Source organism: Mya arenaria, chromosome 2, assembly GCF_026914265.1.
Source record: "Mya arenaria isolate MELC-2E11 chromosome 2, ASM2691426v1".
Classification (NCBI taxonomy): domain Eukaryota; kingdom Metazoa; phylum Mollusca; class Bivalvia; order Myida; family Myidae; genus Mya; species Mya arenaria.
The window spans coordinates 67,884,049-67,905,138 of record NC_069123.1 but is presented as its reverse complement, the minus strand read 5'-3'; the positions used below and the strand labels follow the sequence as shown (position 1 = coordinate 67,905,138).

General features: G+C 41.8%; 1 protein-coding gene across 6 annotated transcripts in view; it reads left to right on the top strand.

The window, feature by feature from the left end:
- Positions 1-21,090, top strand: part of LOC128204182 (uncharacterized) — a 124,393-nt gene that overhangs the window by 35,548 nt on the left and 67,755 nt on the right. For 3 of the 6 annotated variants that reach the window (XM_052905607.1, XM_052905600.1, XM_052905561.1), the window contains exon 1: positions 12,644-12,841. The exons of the other annotated variants lie outside the window; for them this stretch is intronic. The gene's annotated coding sequence lies outside the window, so the exon portion shown is untranslated. Of the gene's footprint in view, positions 1-12,643; positions 12,842-21,090 lie in introns of those variants that run through there. 6 annotated transcript variants of the gene reach the window in all.

Below are 21,090 nucleotides of genomic sequence, written 5' to 3'. Positions count from 1 at the left end.
TCGTACTGGTCTGATGGGCTTCACCCCCCATTCTCTAGTTTATGCAAAGGTCTGCATACTGGTCTGATGGGCTTCACCCCCATTCTCTAGTTTATGCAAAGGTCTACGTACTGGTCTGATGGGCTTCACCCCCATTCTCTAGTTTATGCAAAGGTCTATGTACTGGTCTGATGGGCTTCACCCCCATTCTCTAGTTTATGCAAAGGTCTATGTACTGGTCTGATGGGCTTCACCCCCATTCTCTAGTTTATGCAAAGGTCTACGTACTGGTCTGATGGGCTTCACCCCCATTCTCTAGTTTATGCAAAGGTCTGCATACTGGTCTGATGGGCTTCACCCCCATTCTCTAGTTTATGCAAAGGTCTTCATACTGGTCTGATGGGCTTCACCCCCCATTCTCTAGTTTATGCAAAGGTCTACGTACTGGTCTGATGGGCTTCACCCCCATTCTCTAGTGTATGACAAGGTCTACGTACTGGTCTAATGAGCTTCACCCCCCATTCTCTAGTTTATGCAAAGGTCTTCGTACTGGTCTGATGGGCTTCACCCCCCATTCTCTAGTTTATGCAAAGGTCTTCGTACTGGTCTGATGGGCTTCAACCCCCATTCTCTAGTTTATGCAAAGGTCTGCATAATGGTCTAATGGGCTTCACCCCCATTCTCTAGTTTATGCAAAGGTCTGCATAATGGTCTGATGGGCTTCACCCCCATTCTCTAGTTTATGCAAAGGTCTGCATACTGGTCTGATGGGCTTCACCCCCATTCTCTAGTTTATGCAAAGGTCTACGTACTGGTCTGATGGGCTTCACCCCCCATTCTCTAGTTTATGCAAAGGTCTGCATAATGGTCTGATGGGCTTCACCCCCATTCTCTAGTTTATGCAAAGGTCTGCATAATGGTCTGATGGGCTTCACCCCCTATTCTCTAGTTTATGCAAAGGTCTGCATAATGGTCTGATGGGCTTCACCCCAATTCTCTAGTTCATGACAAGGTCTATATGCTGGTCAGATGGGCTTCAGTCCCATTCTCTAGTGTATGACAAGGTCTACATACTGGTCTGATGAGCTTCACCCCCATTCTCTTGTGTATGACAAGGTCTACATACTGGTCAGATGGGCTTCACCCCCATTCTCTAGTGTATGACTGGTCAGATGGGCTTCACCCCAATTCTCTAGTTCATGCCAAGGTCTATATGCTGGTCAGATAGGCTTCAGTCCCATTCTGAATTTAATGTCAAGGTTTCTAAGCAGGACCATTTGTTTCACCTGGAACATAAGATCTCATTTTATTAAGGTGTCATGAAGATTGGTTTTATTTTATTAATGCTTGTTGCTGGATTTTTTATTGTGTGATTGTTAAACAACTTTATGGTAATAAATACTTCAAATTTGTTAAAGTTAACTGTGTAGTTGTTTTGTAACTACAACATAAAAAAATGAATGAATGGATTTTATGTAAAGCACATGAGATGAGATACGGTAATGGTGGGCTGCAAACACTATCTATTACAGCTTCTCATTTGCAGAACTTGAAATGAGTCTTATCACCACATTCAGCTATTCTTAGTTTTCATGGTTATCTTAAATATCATGAAAAAAACTACAATCACTGATATAATTTCCCAGCACTTCACTTCAGGAAGTTACCATCAAATCATCCCAGAAACACACAGTTTGATGTTTTTTTATTGAATGATTCACTTTAAACATATATATGGGCATTTAGTGTTTTTTCAATACTTTAAAAAAAAAATCATTAAAGAATTGGACTCAAATCATTTTTGTATGGAATAGTTTATGTTTTCTTAAATAAAATTTTATCGCATTCTTTTATCATTCTATCTATTTCTTAAAGCATTGTTCATTTCAAAGCAAAACAGACGGCCATGGCCTTTTCCCAAACACTCCATGGCTTCTCTTGGATTATATTTATATTATGGTCAATGGAATGTCAAGGTTAAACACAAAAGCAATCCTGTCATAAGCATTAAAAAAGTGTTCATGTTTATTGTTGTACATAGTAAATCGATGTTTGGCACTGCCTTTACAAAAGAGTAAATCGATGTTTGGCACTGCCTTTACAAAAGAGTAAATCGATGTTTGGCACTGCCTTTACAAAAGAGTAAATCGATGTTTGGCACTGCCTTTACAAGAGTAAATCGATGTTTGGCACTGCCTTTACAAAAGAGTAAATCGATGTTTGGCACTGCCTTTACAATAGTAAATCGATGTTTGGCACTGCCTTTACAATAGTAAATCGATGTTTGGCACTGCCTTTACAAAAGGGTAGAACCTCATTGACTAGCATTTGATAAGAAAAAGAATACTTCAAGGTTTGCACAAATTACGATTACACATACTTTAATGAGACCATCTAATATGTTATTAAATGTAATAGCTTTGCCCTTAAACTCTGATTCCTGTCAAATTAATAGTGGATACCTATTAGAGGGTAACTTTCATCACCTAATGATGTCCTAATTGGTATATTATTTTGTCAGTATGAGTTCCTTGGTGCTCTAATTAGCTGCCTGGTGGTTGTCTATGAAAGGATGGGAGCCTGGTTCCTATCATATGTTGGGTGTATGGACCTTTGACAGGTTCCATGTGCACACTGTTATGTAATGGACCTCTTCATCTGGCTTATGAACAACAAGTATTCTTTCTTTAAGGTAACTTACTTTATATAAGCCCAGTCACATACCTGTTGTCTGCATTGTTCTACCATTTTCAAGAGCATGTTTGGCAGTATTTGTGATTCCCCTTCATTGTTTGGAATTTGATTGAAACCATGTTTTATCCAATCTCTAGATAGTGGAGGGGTAATTGACCACCTGCCCCACCATGTTCTATCCATGCTCTAGATAGTGAAGGGGTAATGCACCACCTCTCCCCCCCCCATGTTCTGTCCATTCTTTAGATAGTGGAGGGGAAATGAACCACCTGCCCCCCCCTATTCAATCCATTCTCTAGATAGTGGAGGGGAAATGAACCACCTGTCCCACCATGTTCTATCCATTCTCTAGATAATGGAGGGGAAATGAACCACCTGTCCCACCATGTTCTGTCCATTCTTTAGATGGTGGAGGGGTAATGAACCACCTTTCCCATGTTCTATACATTCTCTAGATAGTGCAGGGGTAATGAACCACCTGTCCCACCATGTTCTATCCATTCTCTAGATAGTGGAGGGGTAATGAACCACCTGTTCCACCATGTTCTATATATTCTCTAGATAGTGGAGGGGTAATGAACCACCTGTTTCCCACCATGTTCTATCCATTCTCTAGATAGTGGAGGGGTAATGAACCTGCTGCCCCATCATGTTTTATCCATTCTCTAGATAGCCGATAGGTAATGCAGCACCTGCCCCACCATGTTCTTTCCATTCTCTAGATAGTGTAGGGTAATGAACCACCTGTCCCACCATGTTTTATCCATTCTCTAGATAGCCGATAGGTAATGCACCACATTTCCCACCATGTTCTATCCATTCTCTAGATAGTTGAGGAGTAATGAACCACCTGCCCCATCATGTTCTATCCATTCTCTAGATAGCGGATGGGTAATGCAGCACCTGCCCCACCATGTTCTATCCATTCTCTAGATAGTGGAAAGGTAATGAACCACCTGCCCCACCATGTTCTATCCATTCTCTAGATAGTGTAGGGGTAATAAACCACCTGTCCCACCATGTACTATCCATTCTCTAGATAGTGGAGTGGTAATGCACCACCTGTCCCACCATGTTCTATCCATTCTCTAGATAGCGGATGAGTTAATGCACCACATGCCCCATGTTCTATCCATTCTCTAGATAGTGGATGTATAATGCACCATCTACCCCACCATGTTCTATCCATTCTCTAGATAGTGGAGGGGTAATGCACCACCTGCCCCACCATGTTCAATCCATTCTCTAGATAGTAGAGGGGTAATGAACCATCTGCCCCACCAAGTTCTATTCATTTTCTAGATAGCGGAGGGGTAATGAACCATCTGCCCAACCATGATATATCCATTCTCTAGATAGTGGAGGGGTAATGAACCACCTGCCCCACCATGTTCTATCCATGCTCTAGATATTGGAGGGGTAATGCACCATCTCCCCCACCATGTTCTGTCCATGCTTTAGATAATGGAGGGTTAATGAACTATCTGCCCCACCATGTTCTATCCATGCTCTAGATAATGGAGGGGTAATGAACCACCTGTCCCACCATGTTCTATCCATTCTCTAGATAGTGTAGGGTAATGAACCACCTGCCCCACCATGTGCTATCCATTCTCTAGATAGTGGAGGGGTAATGAACCACCTGTTCTATCATGTTCTATATATTTCTCTAGATAGTGAAGGGGTAATGAACCACCTGTCCCACCATGTACTATCCATTCTCTAGATAGTGGAGGGGTAATGAACCACCTGTCCCACCATGTGCTATCCATTCACTAGATAGTGTAGGGGTAATGAACAATTTGCTCCACCATGTTCTATCCATTCTCTAGATAGCCGATTGGTAATGCACCACATTTCCCACCATGTTCCATCTATTCTCTAGATAGTGGAGGGGTAATGCACCACCTCTCCCACCATGTCCTATCCATTCTCTAGATAGCGTATGGGTAATGCAGCACCTGCCCCACCATGTACTATCCATTTTCTAGATAGTGGAGGGGTAATGAACCACCTGCCCCACCATGTGCTATCCATTCTCTAGATAGTGTTGGGTAATGAACCACCTGTCCCACCATGTACTATCCATTCTCTAGATAGTGGAGGGGTACTGTACCACTTGTCCCACCATGTGCTATCTATTCTCTAGATAGTGGAGGGGTAATGAACCACCTGTCCCACCATGTTCTATCCATTCTCTAGATTGTGTAGGGTAATGAACCACCTGTCCCACCATGTACTATTCATTCTCTAGATGGTGGAGGGTTAATGAACCACCTGTCCCACCATGTGCTATCCATTCTCTATATAGCGGATGGGTAATGCACCACATGCCCCATGTTCTATCCATTCTCTGGATAGTGGAGGGGTAATGCACCATCTGCCCCACCATGTTCTATCTATTATCTAGAGAGTGGAGGGGTAATCCATTCTCAAGATAGTGGAGGGGTAATGTACCACCTGTCCCACCATGTACTATCAATTCTCTAGATAGCGGAGGGATACTGTACCACCTGTCCCACCATGTACTATCCATTCTCTAGATAGTGGAGGGGTAATGTACCACCTGTCCCACCATGTTCTATCCATTCTCTAGATAGCGGAGGGGTATTGTACCACCTGTCCCACCATGTTCTATCCATTCTCTAGATAGTGGAGGGGTAATGTACCACCTGTCCCACCATGTTCTATCCATTCTCTAGATAGTGGAGGGGTAATGTACCACCTGTCCCACCATGTTCTATCCATTCTCAAGATAGTGGAGGGGTAATGTACCACCTGTCCCACCATGTACTATCAATTCTCTAGATAGCAGAGGGATACTGTACCACCTGTCCCACCATGTACTATCCATTCTCTAGATAGCGGAGGGGTAATGTACCACCTGTCCCACCATGTACTATCCATTCTCTAGATTGCGGAGGGGTATTGTACCACCTGTCCCACCATGTACTATCCATTCTCTAGATAGTATAGGGGTAATGAACCACCTGTCCCACCATGTACTATCCATTTTCTAGATAGTGGAGGGGTAATGAACCACCTGTCCCACCATGTTTTATCCATTCTCTAGATAGGGGAGGGGTAATGTACCACCTGTCCCACCATGATATATCCATTCTGTAGATAGTGTAGGGGTAATGAACCACATGCCCCACCATGTACTATCCATTTTCTAGATAGTGGAGGGGTAATGAACCACCTGCCCCACCATGTTCTATCCATTCTCTAGATAGTGTTGGGTAATGAACCACCTGTTCCACCATGTACTATCCATTCTCTAGATAGCGGAGGGGTATTGTACCACCTGTCCCACCATGTGCTATCCATTCTCTAGATAGTGGAGGGGTACTGTACCACCTGTCCCACCATGTGCTATCCATTCTCTAGATAGTGTAGGGTAATGAACCACCTGTCACACCATGTACTATCCATTCTCTAGATGGTGGAGGGGTAATGAACCACCTGTCCCACCATGTGCTATCCATTCTCTAGATAGTGTAGGGTAATGAACCACCTGTCACACCATGTACTATCCATTCTCTAGATGGTGGAGGGGTAATGAACCACCTGTCCCACCATGTACTATCCATTCTCTAGATAGTGGAGGGGTATTGAACCACCTGTCCCACCATGTTCTATCCATTCTCTAGATAGTGGAGGGGTATTGAACCACCTGTCCCACCATGTTCTATCCATTCTCTAGATAGTGTAGGGTAATGAACCACCTGTCCCACCATGTACTATCCATTCTCTAGATGGTGGAGGGGTAATGAACCACCTGTCCCACCATGTACTATCCATTCTCTAGATAGTGGAGGGGTAATGTACCACCTGTCCCACCATGTTTTATCCATTCTCTAGACAGTGTAGGGTAATGAACCACCTGTCCCACCATGTTCTATCCATTCTCTAGATAGTGTAGGGTAATGAACCACCTGTCCCACCATGTTCTATCCATTCTCTAGATAGTGTAGGGTAATGAACCACCTGTCCCACCATGTGCTATCCATTCTCTAGATAGTGGAGGGGTAATGTACCACCTGTCCCACCATGTTCTATCCATTTTCTAGATAGTGGAGGGGTAATGTACCACCTGTCCCACCATGTTCTATCCATTCTCAAGATAGTGGAGGGGTAATGTACCACCTGTCCCACCATGTACTATCAATTCTCTAGATAGCGGAGGGATACTGTACCACCTGTCCCACCATGTACTATCCATTCTCTAGATAGCGGAGGGGTAATGTACCACCTGTCCCACCATGTACTATCCATTCTCTAGATAGCGGAGGGGTATTGTACCACCTGTCCCACCATGTACTATCCATTCTCTAGATAGTGTAGGGGTAATGAACCACCTGTCCCACCATGTACTATCCATTTTCTAGATAGTGGAGGGGTAATGTACCACCTGTCCCACCATGTTTTATCCATTCTCTAGATAGGGGAGGGGTAATGTACCACCTGTCCCACCATGATATATCCATTCTGTAGATAGTGTAGGGGTAATGAACCACATGCCCCACCATGTACTATCCATTTTCTAGATAGTGGAGGGGTAATGAACCACCTGCCCCACCATGTTCTATCCATTCTCTAGATAGTGTTGGGTAATGAACCACCTGTCCCACTATGTACTATCCATTCTCTAGATAGCGGAGGGGTATTGTACCACCTGTCCCACCATGTGCTATCCATTCTCTAGATGGTGGAGGGGTACTGTACCACCTGTCCCACCATGTGCTATCCATTCTCTAGATAGTGTAGGGTAATGAACCACCTGTCACACCATGTACTATCCATTCTCTAGATGGTGGAGGGGTAATGAACCACCTGTCCCACCATGTGCTATCCATTCTCTAGATAGTGTAGGGTAATGAACCACCTGTCACACCATGTACTATCCATTCTCTAGATGGTGGAGGGGTAATAAACCACCTGTCCCACCATGTACTATCCATTCTCTAGATAGTGGAGGGGTATTGAACCACCTGTCCCACCATGTTCTATCCATTCTCTAGATAGTGGAGGTGGTATTGAACCACCTGTCCCACCATGTTCTATCCATTCTCTAGATAGTGTAGGGTAATGAACCACCTGTCCCACCATGTACTATCCATTCTCTAGATGGTGGAGGGGTAATGAACCACCTGTCCAACCATGTACTATCCATTCTCTAGATAGTGGAGGGGTAATGTACCACCTGTCCCACCATGTTTTATCCATTCTCTAGACAGTGTAGGGTAATGAACCACCTGGCCCACCATGTTCTATCCATTCTCTAGATAGTGTAGGGTAATGAACCACCTGTCCCACCATGTTCTATCCATTCTCTAGATAGTGTAGGGTAATGAACCACCTGTCCCACCATGTGCTATCCATTCTCTAGATAGTGGAGGGGTAATGTACCACCTGTCCCACCATGTTCTATCCATTTTCTAGATAGTGGAGGGGTAATGTACCACCTGTCCCACCATGTTCTATCCATTCTCAAGATAGTGGAGGGGTAATGTACCACCTGTCCCACCATGTACTATCAATTCTCTAGATAGCGGAGGGATACTGTACCACCTGTCCCACCATGTACTATCCATTCTCTAGATAGCGGAGGGGTAATGTACCACCTGTCCCACCATGTACTATCCATTCTCTAGATAGCGGAGGGGTATTGTACCACCTGTCCCACCATGTACTATCCATTTTCTAGATAGTGTAGGGGTAATGTACCACCTGTCCCACCATGTTTTATCCATTCTCTAGATAGGGGAGGGGTAATGTACCACCTGTCCCACCATGATATATCCATTCTGTAGATAGTGTAGGGGTAATGAACCACATGCCCCACCATGTACTATCCATTTTCTAGATAGTGGAGGGGTAATGAACCACCTGCCCCACCATGTTCTATCCATTCTCTAGATAGTGTTGGGTAATGAACCACCTGGTCCACCATGTACTATCCATTCTCTAGATAGCGGAGGGGTATTGTACCACCTGTCCCACCATTTGCTATCCATTCTCTAGATAGTGGAGGGGTACTGTACCACCTGTCCCACCATGTGCTATCCATTCTCTAGATAGTGTAGGGTAATGAACCACCTGTCACACCATGTACTATCCATTCTCTAGATGGTGGAGGGGTAATGAACCACCTGTCCCACCATGTTTTATCCATTCTCTAGATAGTGGAGGGGTATTGAACCACCTGTCCCACCATGTTCTATCCATTCTCTAGATAGTGTAGGGTAATGAACCACCTGTCCCACCATGTACTATCCATTCTTTAGATGGTGGAGGGGTAATGAACCACCTGTCCCACCATGTACTATCCATTCTCTAGATAGTGGAGGGGTAATGTACCACCTGTCCCACCATGTTTTATCCATTCTCGTAGACAGTGTAGGGTAATGAACCACCTGTCCCACCATGTTCTATCCATTCTCTAGATAGTGTAGGGTAATGAACCACCTGTCCCACCATGTGCTATCCATTCTCTAGATAGTGGAGGGGTAATGTACCACCTGTCCCACCATGTTTTATCCATTCTCTAGATAGGGGAGGGGTAATGTACCACCTGTCCCACCATGTTCTATCCATTCTCAAGATAGTGGAGGGGTAATGTACCACCTGTCCCACCATGTACTATCAATTCTGTAGATAGCGGAGGGATACTGTACCACCTGTCCCACCATGTACTATCCATTCTCTAGATAGCGGAGGGGGAATGTACCACCTGTCCCACCATGTACTATCCATTCTCTAGATAGCGGAGGGGTATTGTACCACCTGTCCCACCATGTACTATCCATTCTCTAGATAGTGTAGGGGTAATGAACCACCTGTCCCACCATGTACTATCCATTTTCTAGATAGTTGAGGGGTAATGTACCACTTGTCCCACCATGTTTTATCCATTCTCTAGATAGGGGAGGGGTAATGTACCACCTGTCCCACCATGTACTATCCATTCTCTAGATAGCGGAGGGGTATTGTACCACCTGTCCCACCATGTGCTATCCATTCTCTAGATAGCGGAGGGGTAATGTACCACCTGTCCCACCATGTGCTATCCATTCTCTAGATAGTGTAGGGTAATGAACCACCTGTCACACCATGTACTATCCATTCTCTAGATGGTGGAGGGGTAATGAACCACCTGTCCCACCATGTACTATCCATTCTCTAGATAGTGGAGGCGTATTGAACCACCTGTCCCACCATGTTCTATCCATTCTCTAGATAGTGTAGGGTAATGAACCACCTGTCCCACCATGTACTATCCATTCTCTAGATGGTGGAGGGGTAATGAACCACCTGTCCCACCATGTACTATCCATTCTCTAGATAGTGGAGGGGTAATGTACCACCTGTCCCACCATGTTTTATCCATTCTCTAGACAGTGTAGGGTAATGAACCACCTGTCCCACCATGTTCTATCCATTCTCTAGATAGTGTAGGGTAATGAACCACCTGTCCCACCATGTGCTATCCATTCTCTAGATAGTGGAGGGGTAATGTACCACCTGTCCCACCATGTTTTATCCATTCTCTAGATAGGGGAGGGGTAATGTACCACCTGTCCCACCATGATATATCCATTCTCTAGATAGTGTAGAGGTAATGAACCACCTGTCCCACCATGTGCTATCCATTTTCTAGATAGTGTAGGGTAATGAACCACCTGTCCCACCATGTTCTATCCATTCTCTAGATAGTGTAGGGTAATGAACCACCTGTCCCACCATGTGCTATCCATTCTCTAGATAGTGGAGGGGTAATGTACCACCTCTCCCACCATGTGCTATCCATTCTCTAGATAGTGTAGGGTAATGAACCACCTGTCCCACCATGTGCTATCCATTCTCTAGATAGTGGCGGGGTAATGTACCACCTGTCCCACCATGTACTATCAATTCTCTAGATAGCGGAGGGGTAATGTACCACCTGTCCCACCATGTACTATCCATTCTCTAGATAGTGGAGTGGTAATGAACCACCTGCCCCACCATGTTCTATCCCTCGGTTAGACAGTTTAGGTTAATGCACCACCTACCCGACTTTGTTCTGTGCCTATGTTGGAATAAAGGCATAACACTTCCAACTTATTTTGATTTGTGGATATACAAGGATTGTTAAACATGATCATAATTTATATTGGAATCATTTTTTGGATCAGCAATGATGTCTTCAGATGGCAACATTGTCAAAGTCAATAGCTTTTCCACTCAGACATATCATTGATAAAAAATGATGACATTGTGAAGTTAGTTTTAAATGAAATGTCCAGCAATTTCTGAAATAGAAGCTGGATCTCTCTAATGCTTTTTTTTATATTATACCCCAAAGAAACAATGTTTGAAGGGGATATTTTAGAGTCACCCTGTGGCTGGTCAGTCGTTCTGTCAAAGCATTACAATTTTCCTTGTACGGACCACAACTTGAAAATTAAGGGATGGAATTCAATTATCCATCACCCAACAGGACGTTTCAATAGAAGGATAGTTCCTTCTTTGCATTGTTTGTCCATATGTCCTTCTGTCGGTCTGGTTTTTACTCTTTATAACCATATCTTGGTAGGGATTGGTCAGATAACATTCAAACATGGTCAGAATGTTCCCCTTGATGAATCTTCGACTGCTTGTAAAAGTGGGTCACAAAAGGGGTCAAAAACTATATTACTAGGATAAATCTAAGAAAAATCTTTTGAACACCTAAGAGGCGTTATATTTGGTCCACCATCCATCAAACTTAATCAGAATGTTTCACCTTGCTGAAATCTTCAACAAATTTAAAACTGGTTCACATTTATTTAAAAATTAGGTTACTAGGTCAAATCTTTTTTTTTTTTGTCTAGAGGAAATATATCTGGTCTAATATTTATGGTATTTATCAGAATCTTTTCCTTGAGGTTTTAAACTCGGTCACATGAAGTCAGTATCTAGGACACTAGGTCAACACTTTGAAAAGTCATTTCAGGAACTAAATATTGCTATTGATTGGTCAGACTCTCTTTAGACTGTGATCAGACTGTTTCCCTTGGTGTATCTGGTAGACTTAAAAATGGGTCACAGAGACAATATAACCACTCAAATATTCATTAAACTGCAGCCATATTGCATGTTTTGGTTGAAATATTTCACCAACATGTCAGTTCAATGCTACAATGTATCTACTTTGCATAATCTTGTGGGGATATCAACTCAACAAATAAACTTCATGCAATGATAGAACATTATGAGTACATGAATCATAACTAATATTTTTGCTTGTTAGAGAGTTGTTGCCATTTTTAACTTTTTCTTGTCCAAAGCACACCTTGAAAACTATTGGATCAATCTAATACAACTTCATGCATGTTATTGCCCTAATGTTTTTCTTGTCCAGAGAATAACTTGAAAACTACTGGATGAAATTGAATTAAACTTCATAAATGGCAAAGCACAAGAGAGGAAGTGCAGTGTACAAGAACCATAACTCTGTCTACAGCATTGTCATTTTTTGGTGGGATTTTCTAAATATTTCATTGCAATTTCCTGTCAGGGTGGCGTTTGCAGGTTTAAATCACATTCAGTGATATCTCTAGTTTAATTTGGAGCATGCTGTCTGATGTTGCTTGCGCTTTGTCACTAAAAAATTTTATGACAATGGTTGCAAACTTTGTGAGTACTTTATGCATAAGGACATTTGTTTTAAGTAAAGTGAGCATTCTAACAGTTATTTCATTATGCATATGGCATTATTTTCTGTGATTGCTGTACTGTAGTTCAAAGAACCAAGGGTGTTGCAACAAATTTATGTGGTCTAAATATCAGTTGATAAAACAAACATATAAAAATATTAAAATTATAAACATAAAATTGGCAACTTCCCGAGCCTGCTCCCAACATAGACTGGTGTATCAGATTTCAGCAGAGGTATAGTAGACTGCTTCACCGTAGTGTTTTCCCCTCAATCCAGGAACAGCTATGAAGCTTTAACCATACACATCTCATCATTGTGAACAATTTTTCTGGTGGCATACATCCCCACAATTCATCAAGATACTTTCACAATTGTCATAAGGACAATTTTTTGCGTCAAAAACACATTTTGACATTAATAATTTCATCTTGGTTATCAGCGTCATCTGTGAATGTTTTCGGGAACAATTCTGGAATAAGCCAGGTAAGTCTTGTACTTGTTATTGTTATAATTGTTAACATTTATATACAAATGATAACCTTTTGTGCTGATACCTGGGTAATGTCTTTAATTTAGCTGCAGATTAGATATCTGTAGGAATATGTAGTAGTAAAGATGGAAATGTTGTGTATTTTTATGTTCATTCTTGTTGTTTGTTAGAAAATAGTGTACTTTAATCTATGTTGGCTTTGTATTATAGTTCATGCAATTATGTGCTAGATTATTCCTCATTTCATTAAATCATTCTCGAAAAAAATAACAAAAAATAACATAGCAGCGTACTTTGCAGATCAGGTTTTGGCTACAGGAAGTTGACACTTGAGTGCATATACACTTAGATGCTCTGTTCCTTTATAAGTTATATCACATGGGCCTTGGAATGAAATTACAGATATACAACAAAAGTACTTGACTCCATTTTGTATTATTTTCGGACTCTACTTTTACCAGCCATGGTCTGTATGGATGTTGCCATGGTCTGTGTTGCCATGGTCTGTATGGATGTTGCCATGGTCTGTGTTGCCATGGTCTGTTTGTATGTTGCCATGGTCTGTATTGATGTTGCCATGGTCTGTATGGATGTTGCTATGGTCTGTGTTGCCATGGTCTGTATGGATGTTGCCATGGTCTGTATGGATGTTGCCATGGTCTGTATGTATGGATGTTACCATGGTCTGTATGGATGTTACCATGGTCTGTATGGATGTTACCATGGTCTGTATGGATGTTGCCATGGTCTGTATGGATGTTACCATGGTCTGTATGGATGTTACCATGGTCTGTATGGATGTTGCCATGGTCTGTATGGATGTTGCCATGGTCTGTATGGATGTTACCACGGTCTGTATGGATGTTGCCACGGTCTGTATGGATGTTACCATGGTCTGTATGGATGTTGCCACGGTCTGTATGGATGTTGCCATGGTCTGTATGTATGGATGTTACCATGGTCTGTATGGATGTTGCCATGGTCTGTATGTATGGATGTTACGATGGTCTGTATGGATGTTGCCATGGTCTGTATGTATGGATGTTACCATGGTCTGTATGGATGTTACCATGGTCTGTATGGATGTTGCCACGGTCTGTATGGATGTTACCATGGTGTGTATGGATGTTGCCATGGCCTGTATGGATGTTGCCACGGTCTGTATGGATGTTGCCACGGTCTGTATGGATGTTGGCATGGTCTGTATGGATGTTGCCACGGTCTGTATGGATGTTACCATGGTCTGTATGGATGTTGCCATGGTCTATATGGATGTTACCATGATTTGTATGGATGTAACCATGGTCTGTATTGATGTTGCCATGATCTGTATGGATGTTACCATGGTCTGTATGGATGTTGCCATGGTCTGTATGGATGTTGCCATGGTCTGTATGGATGTTGGCATGGTCTGTATGTATGGATGTTACCATGGTCTGTATGGATGTTGCCATGGTCTGTCATTCTCTGCCTACTTTAAATCATAAATGGAACCACTGTTTTGCATCGAGGTATGGAAACCTTTTTGATTGGTAATTGTAGTCACATAAAAGAAAGTCTTTCTGCGGAATATAAAAAAAACAGAGTTATTGGTTTGATTACAAAAAGTAAAGCTCTGTCTGATATTTTCATTTCTATATGTGATGTTTTGACCGTTGCCCTCTGAGCTGAAATATGAATGTGATTTGTTCTCAGAGTTTTTCACTCAGCAGTATAGGGAAGATTTTGCCAGTTTGTGTTTCACTTTAATAGAGCAAAGGAGCCACATCTTGAGAAAAATATTTTGGAGCAAATTGACCCAAATTCTAAGTATATAATATTTAGTATAAAATAATACAACTACTATGGGAAAACATGAGGTGTTGTCGTTGCTTTCTGTTTTAGGGCTTTGTCATTCTGCATTGTCCAATTGTAACTGTGCTCGATTTGTTGTGCTTGGTTCATGTATGTTTTGTTTTCCGCCTAGCTTGTCTTTCTGATTAAAATATCTAGGGCAAAAAAGTTGGATAGTAACCTGCTCCTCAGGTAAGTTTGTAAGGTAAACTCTTGGAATCACAAATGGATGATATTCTGTAATTTATTTGAATTGCTTTGCATTACTGACAGTATATTGCTGTCATGTAATTCTGAATGATCAACTTTTAGCTCTCAGTTTGTTCTCATGATCAACTGTTGTGGGCTTTCATTTTCATCATTTGCTTGTTATCACTCAAGCAGCCAAAGGGACTACTCAATGTTCATCAAACTTTGTCAGTATATTCATTTATATCTTAAGTTGGTTATAGATCTTATTTTGAAGAAAATTAGGTCTCTTGAAGGGCTGTCTGTCTAATTATTTTTCGGCAAAAATTCCCCACCTTAAAAAGTATATATTTTACCCTAATTTGGAGAAAAAATCCCATTTATATTGCCCTGTGTATGCATTCATGCCATATCTTCTGGAATTTTGTTTCTTCCCTTGGTCTGGGAGAAATACCCCAAAGAATTTTGAAAAAAGTGATTTGGAAAAATATCATTGCATCAGAACGATAAATGACGATTAATGAATATCCCCTGATCAAGGTCAAAATCCCCTGGTTTTATGAGCAAGCTTGGACGTTTTCACAAAGTATGGCATGTATGTGTTTATATGATGAAAACTGAAATAAACTAGCCAGGATATAAAAAATTCCATGTCACTTGACTCCACAATGTGCAGTCACTAGGGTCCACAATGTGCAGTAACTAGAGTCCACAATGTGCAGTAATTATAGTCCACAATGTGCAGTCACTACTATGCACAATGTTCAGTAACTAGAGTCCACTATGTGCAGTCACTAGAGTTCACTATATGCAGTCACTAGCGTCTGCAATGTGCAGTCACTAGAGTCCACAATGTGCAGTCACTAGAGTCCACAAAGTGCAGTCACTAGAGTCCACAAAGTGCAGTCACTAGAGTCCACAATGTGCAGTCACTAGAGTCCACAAAGTGCAGTCACTAGAGTCCACAATGTGCAGTCACTAGGGTCCACAATGTGCAGTCACTTGAGTCCACAATGTGCAGTCACTGGAGTCCACTATATGCAGTCACTAGAGTCCACAATGTGCAGTCATTATAGTCCACAATGTGCAGTCACTACTATGCACAATGTTCAGTAACTAGAGTCCACTATGTGCAGTCACTAGAGTTCACTATATGCAGTCACTAGCGTCTGCAATGTGCAGTCACTAGAGTCCACAATGTGCAGTCACTAGAGTCCACAATGTGCAGTCACTAGAGTCCACAATGTGCAGTCACTAGAGTCCACAAAGTGCAGTCACTAGAATCCACAATGTGCAGTCACTAGCGTCCACAATGTGCAGTCACTGGAGACCACTATATGCAGTCACTAGAGTCCACAAAGTGCAGTCACTAGCGTCCACAATGTGCAGTCACTGGAGTCCACAATGTGCAGTCACTAGAGTCCACTATATGCAGTCACTAGAGTCCACAATGTGCAGTCACTAGAGTCCACAATATGCAGTCACTAAAGTCCTCAATGTGCAGTCACTAGAGTCCACTATATGCAGTCACCAGAGTCCACTATATGCAGTCACTAGAGTCCACAATGTGCAGTCACTAGAGTCCACAATGTGCAGTCACTAGAGTCCACAACGTGCAGTCACTAGAGTCCACAATGTGCAGTCACTAGAGTTCACAATGTGTAGTCACTAGCGTCTGCAATGTGCAGTCACTAGGGTCCACAATGTGCAGTCACTAGAGTCCACAATGTGCAGTCACTTGAGTCCACAATGTGCAGTCACTAGAGTCCACAATGTGCAGTCATTATAGTCCACAATGTGCAGTCACTACTATGCACAATGTTCAGTAACTAGAGTCCACTATGTGCAGTCACTAGAGTTCACTATATGCAGTCACTAGCGTCTGCAATGTGCAGTCACTAGAGTCCACAATGTTCAGTCACTAGAGTCCACAAAGTGCAGTCACTAGAGTCCACAAAGTGCAGTCACTAGAGTCCACAATGTGCAGTCACTAGAGTCCACAATGTGCAGTCACTAGAGTCCACAAAGTGCAGTCACTAGAATCCACAATGTGCAGTCACTAGCGTCCACAATGTGCAGTCACTGGAGTCCACTATATGCAGTCACTAGAGTCCACAAAGTGCAGTCACTAGCGTCCACAATGTGCAGTCACTGGAGTCCACAATGTGCAGTCACTAGAGTCCACAATGTGCAGTCACTTGAGTCCACAATGTGCAGTCACTAGAGTCCACTATATGCAGTCACTAGAGTCCACAATGTGCAGTCACTAGAGTCCACAATATGCAGTCACTAAAGCCCTCAATGTGCAGTCACTAGAGTCCACTATATGCAGTCACCAGAGTCCACTATATGCAGTCACTAGAGTCCACAATGTGCAGTCACTAGAGTCCACAATGTGCAGTCACTAGAGTCCACAACGTGCAGTCACTAGAGTCCACAACGTGCAGTCACTAGAGTCCACAATGTGTAGTCACTAGCGTCTGCAATGTGCAGTCACTAGGGTCCACAATGTGCAGTCACTAGAGTCCACAATGTGCAGTCACTTGAGTCCACAATGTGCAGTCACTAGAGTCCACTATATGCAGTCACTAGAGTCCACAATGTGCAGTCACTAGAGTCCACAATATGCAGTCACTAAAGTCCTCAATGTGCAGTCACTAGAGTCCACTATATGCAGTCACCAGAGTCCACTATATGCAGTCACTAGAGTCCACAATGTGCAGTCACTAGAGTCCACAATGTGCAGTCACTAGAGTTCACAATGTGTAGTCACTAGCGTCTGCAATGTGCAGTCACTAGAGTCCACAATGTGCAGTCACTTGAGTCCACAATGTGTAGTCACTAGTGTCCACAATGTGCAATCACTTAATTCCCCAATGTGCAATCACTAGCGTCCACAATGTGCAGTCACTTAAGTCCCCAATGTGCAATCACTAGAGTCCACAATGTTCAGTCACTTGAGTGCCCAATGTGCAGTCACTTAAGTCCCAAATGTGCAATCACTAGCATCCACAATGTGCAGTCACTTGAGTGCCCAATGTGCAGTCACTTATGTCCCAAATGTGCAATCACTAGCGTCCACAATGTGCAGTCACTTTATATGCAGTCACTAGAGTCCTTTTAAACTTGTGTGAATGGATTGCCTACATGACACAGTTCAGCTCACCTATACTTTATTTCAGAAGTATAAATAATTTTAAAATCCCTTTTTTCTGGAACAATTTTCCTTTGGCAATTCCCCGGCCCCCATTCCTTTAGAGCTCAAATATGCCTTGTTACCAATCATTTAATGAATGACTTAATACTTTTTACCTGTGAATTCTTTGTGAAGTCTTGATATCATCAGAGTAACCTTTGGTCAAAAAGAAGGTAAATATGTCAGATATTAAAAACAACAATTGATAGCTGAGCCACGTTTTTTACTCAATCTTTATGAAACTTGGTCAGAAATTGAGCCTTCATGAAAGTATATGGCAATGTTGATTATGTTGGTAAATTGGTCAACTGTTTCAAATATTTGTTATCTGAATTGAAGTAAAAGTTTCTATCAAATATTCATGAAACCTGGCCTTTTAAAATCTAAGTCGGCTTCAATTATGGTGCAATTGTTGGGTTAAAAAGTAGGTTTACAAGTCTATTGATCTAAAAACCCTCTGCTTATTCTATTAAATATTTATTGTGAAATTTTGTCAGAATGTATGTTAAGATTGACAATTGTTCATGTAAGGTAAAAGTAGGGTCAGTTCATGTAGGTCAAATTTTTATAAAAAATGTTGTAAATACCCTGTTGGCCCACTTTTTACAGAATCTTCCTGAAACTTGATCAGATTTTTAGCTCTACTGGCCAAAGGCCAGAAGAGCTTATGCGATGGTAATGTGTACGTAGTATGTGCATCCGTGCGGTCGTGCGTCCATGCGGTCGTGCGTCTGTAAACAATTGGTTGTGAACACGATACAGTCTTCAGTTTTGATTGTATCTCGATGAAACTTGTACAGTATCTAGATATCCATTAGAGCTTGGTTCCTTTCGAAAACCAGATCCGCCCATAAATGCCTAGATTATGGGCCATTAAAGTTTTAAAGAAATGCTTTCTATTTTTAGCCAGGTCTGCATGAGCAAATTCTATTTTTAGCCAAGTTTACATGTACATGTAAATTCAAGTCTAGAGTTAAGGGAGACAATTTGCAAGTCTAGGAATTTGAGAGACAATTTGCTTTTTGCTTCTGCAGTTGATTTTGTGAATTACTCTGCCTTGTTCTTGTTGAAAGCCCCAAGGCCATTTTTAAGCTTTAAGTTCTGTAGTTTGCGCATTCATCTTAACAAAATTGGTTGTTAATGTTTAAGTTATGCACCTGGTGTCATTACTGGCCACACCCAGAGTTCACAGGTTTAGTAAACATAAATCTGGAAAGGTTTGAAAATGTTTTTGTGTGTTCGTGCATCCATCTCAGCACAATTGATTGTGAATGTTTGTTCAAATTGATCAATGTTGTCTTAGGATGCCCTTGACTTTGACCTTTTGACCAACTTTTTTTAACTTTTAAAACTACGGAAATTTTTACTATGAGTACAGTTTTGAAAGCATTTTTTTTTTTGTCAGATGACTTTTAATAGGCATATATTAAAATAGTTCATGCAACTAATCTGCTTACAATACTTTCTGGGCTCAGATGTTGAACGTGCTACGTTTTCAGGTAACCCAAACACAAAACATAAACTATATGTCTGTTGCCTTTTACCCATACATACATGCTATAGATTGATATGACCACAAAAGCCATGCCAGAAGAGCATAGGCCCTTTTGGGCCTTTGTTTGTCTTTATCTTCTAGGTCAAGTGAGATTTGAGTAATTTCTAGCGAAAAAGTGGGTCACTTGGTCTAAGGCCTTATAAAAGATATTTAATTAGCTTTAGGGACTGTGATAGTCCCCCGGATCTTCACTCGGATAGTCCTCCGGATCTTGACTCAGATAGTCCTCCGGATCTTGACTTATAATCCTCTGCATCTTGAATGATAGTCCTTCAGATCTTGACTGATATTCATCTGCATCTTGACTGGTAGTCCTTCTGATCTCTACTGATATTCCTCTGCATCTTGACTGATAGTCCTCCAGATCTTGACTGATAGTCCTCCAGATCTTGAATGATATTCCTCCAGATCTTGACTGATAGTCCTCCAGATCTTGAAAGATAGTCCTCCAGATCTTGACTGATATTCGTCCAGATCTTGAAAGATAGTCCTCCAGATCTTGACTGATAGTCCTCCAGATCTTGACTGATAGTCCTCCGGATATTGACTGATAGTCCTCCAGATCTTGACTGATAGTCCTCCAGATCATGACTGATAGTCCTCCAGATCTTGAAAGATAGTTCTCCAGATCGTGACTGATAGTCATCCAGATCTTGACTCAGATAGTCCTCCAGATCTTGACTGATATTCCTCCAGATCTTGAAAGATAGTCTCCAGATCTTGACTCGAATAGTCCTCCATATCTTGACTGATATATCCTTCCGATATTGACTGAAAGTCCTCTGGATTTTGACCGATTATAGTCAGCCAGATCTTGACTGATAGATCTCCGGATCTTGACTGATAGACCTCCGGATCTTGACTGATAGTCCTCCAGTTCTTGACTTAAAGTCCTCCTGATATTGGCTGATAGTCCTCCGGATTTTGACTGATAGTCCTCCAGATCTTGACTGATAATCCTCCAGATCTTGACTGATAGTCCTCCGTGAGTTGAAGAGTGCATCATATAGTTTGATGTCATGAAGAGCATATGGTAGTAACAGTTAGAACATACATGTAAAATCTTAATGATTATGAAGTGCGGAAGGAGTGTTAGAACCAGTCTCATGAGGCAGGGAACCAAATTATGACGTCGTGTCTGTAAAGTTATAAAACTGTAAGTCTTAGTTATTTAGCAAGGTACTTACTTGAGGCTGGAAATGTAGGCTATAATCTGAAAGCAGTTAATGTTTTTACAAATAAAACACATTTATAACAAGAGAGTGACAGCATAAAATTTGTAATACATAAACTATAACCATAGTTTATCCTTGAAACACTGGGAACTAGATAGTTAAGTAGGAAGTCACGGCCCAATATATAGCATCATACTTAATATTACATAATAAAATTATCATTAGGTTGGTGCATGACTGCATGGTGCTGGCACTACAGACAAAAATGTTGGCAAAAAATGGTGATCATTAACA